We start from the raw sequence: 4,526 nt of genomic DNA on the forward strand, positions 1-4,526 counted from the left end.
TTTGGTAACAATACTGCTAAAAAGGAAAACTACAGCAGGAAAGGGACAGAAAGAGAAGCAGAAGTGGAGTTCTAGAAAAGATGGCCAGTTCCCAGCACTCAGGAGACTAAGGCAGGAGGATTGAGAGTTCAAGGCTAGCCAGGGCTACATAGTGAGACCCTGCCTAAGGGAAAAAGAAAAGAAAGAAGAAAGGGAAGAAAGAAAGAAAAGAAAGAAAGAAAGAAAGAAAGGAAGGAAGGAAGGAAGGAAGGAAGGAAGGAAGGAAGGAAGGAAGGAAAGAAAGAAAGAAAGAGAGAGAGAGAGAAAGAAAGAAAGAAAGAAAGAAAGAAAGAAAGAAAGAAAGAAAGAAAGAAAGAAAGAAAGAAAGAAAGAAAGAAAGAAAGAAAAAGAAAGAAAGAAAGAAAGAAATGGTAGCTAGGAAATGTCTCATTGAGAAGGTGACATTATTGCAATAAAAATCTGAAGCCAGTGAGGGAGCCAGCCATAAGGGGACAGAGGACAGCATGTGTAAAGGGTAGGACAGGAAAGCCACGTGCCAAGGTGGAAAGATGACGAGCAGGCACCAAGAAGGTACCTGTCATATCAGTGCATCCCAAAACTCTGTGCCTGGGACAGCCCTCCAGCCTTCACTTTACGTCAAGGAAAAACCCTTCAACTTCAGTCGTTGTATATGAGTTACTGTCATACGCAACTGGATGGACTCTTTAGTTGGTTCATTCACTTATTTATTCATTCATTCTCAGGGAGAGCACGAACGCAGTACCCACTACCACAAATTATGGGGTCGAGTTTCCCACATTTGGGGAAATCGCAGGGGTCAGCACATCCACATCCGGAGTGCAATGGATAAGTCTCACCCTGGGAAAACCACCTTCATGATCCTGGTATCTCCCCTGCCAGGTAAGTATCATTCACTTATTAAAAAAAAACTTTTTAAATATTTCTTGTAACATCAATTATTAAATCCCTTGGGCAAAGTGATTTTATTTTTATTTTTTGGTATAGTGATTCCCACTCTAGAAATCTATTCAAAGGAAATTAATTAGAAATACAGAAAAATATTAGAAAAATTCTACATAGTATGTTTTGGGCTGAATTTGTGTCCCCCACCTCAAAATTCATACACTGAAGCTCTAACCCACTGTACCTCAAACTGTGACTGTCCCTGGAGATAGGGCCTATAGAGAGATAAGTCACTTAAAGTGAGACCATTAGGGTGGGCCTTGATCTAGATAGATCAAGGATGGATAGCTAGATGGATGGATGGCTGGCTGGCTGGCTGGATGGATGGATGGATAGATGGATGGATGGATGGATGGATAGATGGCTAGATAGATAGGTAGAATTTTAACTATGTTTTATTAAGCCTATGGAAGCAAAAAGAAAAAAAAGCTAATTGGAAGATTATTATTTATATTCACCTTCCTTCATTAATGAATTCAAACTATTGTTATTGAAAATACATATTTTCCATCCCCAGTACCACAAAAAGGAAGGAAAGAAAGAAGGGAGGGAGGGAAGGAGAGAGGAAGGGAGGGAAGGAAAGAGGAGAAAATACAGTTTATTTAAATAAACAGAAGTGGGGGTGGCTTAGTGGTAGAGCATGTGCTTAGCACTTGGGATTCCCTGGGTTCCACCCCCAGCACCACAAACATGAACGAAAATGTAAAATGTGGGGTTGGATGAGTGGTGATTGGGCCTATGCACTTGCAGAGAGCCGACTAGGAAAGAAAGCTGCACTGAGACAGAGGGCTTGCCCCCCCACACACCCCCGTAGGCATGACGATGATAAAATCCCTGCCCCAAGGCCTCATGCATCAGAATAGCTGTCCTGAGTCATTCCTTGATTGGCCCCAGGGTTACTGAAACCTTTTGTTCTCTTATCACAGTGGCCAGGCAAGGGAAAAATGTCTCTACTCTGACCTGGACAAAGTCTTCATTGAGTCCAAGAGCCCATAGCCCCTCAGCAGCCTGCAGTGGGACAGGCCATCTCAGAGGTCCTCTACTGACTGCCAGACCTTCCTTCCTTCTCAGAAAGAACAGTGCTCACCCCCCCCCACACACACTTAATTGATGTCTCCCTTCCTCTTGAACTGTCCTACTGTTGACAACTGTTAAATATGCATTAACCTAGCTCTTAGCTCTAGGTTCCCCTATCTGTTGCCTAGTCTTCTGCCTCAGATTGTCCCCAGTTCAATGCACCTGAAACTGACCTCCCTGGTTGTGCCTCACAAACTCCTCTCTCCTGCATCACTGTTCCACATAGTCACAGGCAGCCACCCAAGCCAGAAACTCAAATGTCACCTTTCTCCTCCTCTCTCACCACCCACACCCAGCTAGGCATAAAAGGCCACCGATTCTCGCTCCCTCCTTCCTTTTCCTCCTTCTGCCTTACTTCAGGCCCTTATTATCCCTTCGTACACCCATTCAGGATCTAGGGACATGTTGGTGAGTAAAACAGGAATGGACCCCCCCCAAAAAAAAGCATATTTGAAGGGACCTATGATAATAATCCAACAAACGAAAGAATCTCATGCTTACAGTGTATCAAAACGATATAAAGGACATAAGTGACTTCTTGAAAGTGAGATTAGAACTGAGACTGAGAACACTAGTTGAGAAGAAGACTTCTGGGGACAGCGCCTAGACAATCTTCAAACAAGACAAATAGCAAATGCAAAGGTCCTGAGGTGGAAAGAGCCACACTTGAGCTGACAAAGGCCCCACAAACTGGAGGACTGCCCTCGAGGGAAAGTGATACCCAATGGCATGGTGAAAGATAGTCTCTGCTGGGCAGTGATGAGAAGTCTGATTTTATTTTATGCTTATTTTTGCTTGTTCTGTGGTGCCGGAGATGGAACCCAGAGCCTCATGCATACTAGGCAAGCACCCTGCCTCTGATTCCAGGCCAGCTCCTGGAAGGTTTTAAGCAGGAGACCAATATGTCTCCCTAGGTCTTTTCCTACCTACAATCCTTCTCCCACATGACTTTCAGGTTGATCTTCCTATGGCAAAAATCTGATTATGTCTCTCTGGGAATTAGAAACATCCAATGGCTGACACGCCCATGGAGAATACCAGAACTGCTCAGCAGGACTGCAAAGCCCCTCCTGATCTTGCCCAGGCTTCTCCCCATCCTTATTATTCCCTGTGCCTCCTCGTCTTTTTTGGCCAATGAGCAACTCCCAGATGGCTTAAAGTGCTCCACCAAAACTTTACTCAGGATGCTTTTGTCTGGCGTAGGCATTGCTACCCTGTCACCAAACAAAACTCTCATCGTTCAAGACAAAGATCAAATGCCATTTCATCCATGTAATCTTTCCTAACCACTCCTCCCAAATAGAATACACTGTTTCTTTCTTTTTTTTTTTTTTAGTGGCACTGGGGTTTGAACTCAGGGCCTCCCTTGCTAGGCATGCACTCTACCACTTGAGCCACTCAACCAGTTCTTTTCTTGTGTGTTGGATATTTTCAAAATAGGGTCCCATGAACTATTTGCTTGGGCTGGCTTTGAACCATGACCCTCCTGATCTCTGCCTCCTGAGTAGCTAGTTTTACAGGTGTGAGCCCCTGGTGCCTGGCCAGTCCCTTCCTTTTTGTCCTCAGGGTGCAGAGGCATTTCTGTGTGTGTCTCTGTTTACACAGGACCTTCTTGCGGTCATGTTATTTCCTACACCTTAGCACAAAGGCTGGAATACTTTATTACGGAAAGAGATTGCGTTTTGCCGTTTTGCATATTTAGATTACATGTGATGGTTCTGCCAAAGGAACGGGAGCCCAGATGCTGGAAGTTCAGAGAGGATTCTTATGAAAATGCCAGTGAGATGGACCTACCTTGAGCGACTGGTATTCCCATCAAGCTACATTAGCACGTGAGTCATCATTGGTAAGGATGGAACTGGGAAAGAGTTTGAGCAAGTAAAAACTCAGGTGGGGCATTATCCTATAATGTCTACACCATCAAATGTCCCTATGGTTCTCGTCCCATACCTAGTGGTAGGAGGGGATCCGCACCTGCCTGGTGCAGGATGGCTGGAGACAGGACATGACATGTCATCGTCTCCTGCTAGGTGCTCAGCGCAGTGGAAGGCAGGTGCGGGAATAAGGAAGTAAATTTTCTACAGGTACAGCAGGATGACTATCATTCAGAACAATTTATTCTATATTTTATAAATAACTAGAAGAAATGGTAAATGTTTAAGAAGATGGAAATGTTAGTTACCCTGATTTGATCATTATACATTGCATACGTGTATCAAGTTTTCACATGGATCCCCATAAATATGTATACCTATTTAAAGCTTTTTTTTTTATGGGATTGGGGTTTGAACGCAGGTCTTCACACTTGCAAAGCAGGCACTCTACCTCTTGAGCCACACCGACAGTCCACTTTGATCTGGTAATTTTGGAGATGGCGGCCTCATGAACTATTTACTCTGGCTGGCCTCAAATAGCAATCTCTCATTTTTCAGCCACCCAAGTAGCTGGGATTACAGGCATGAGCCACCAACACCTGGCTAAATATG

At 44.3% G+C, this 4,526-nt stretch overlaps 1 non-coding gene across 1 annotated transcript; it reads right to left on the reverse strand.

Annotated features, from left to right (window-relative positions):
* Positions 1–739: 739 nt before the first annotated feature.
* Positions 740–908, reverse strand: LOC141416957 (U1 spliceosomal RNA). Its single transcript, XR_012441605.1, has one exon. It is a non-coding gene; the product is annotated as a U1 spliceosomal RNA (small nuclear RNA).
* Positions 909–4,526: the final 3,618 nt, after the last annotated feature.

The sequence above is a fragment of the Castor canadensis genome, chromosome 14 (assembly GCF_047511655.1).
Source record: "Castor canadensis chromosome 14, mCasCan1.hap1v2, whole genome shotgun sequence".
Classification (NCBI taxonomy): domain Eukaryota; kingdom Metazoa; phylum Chordata; class Mammalia; order Rodentia; family Castoridae; genus Castor; species Castor canadensis.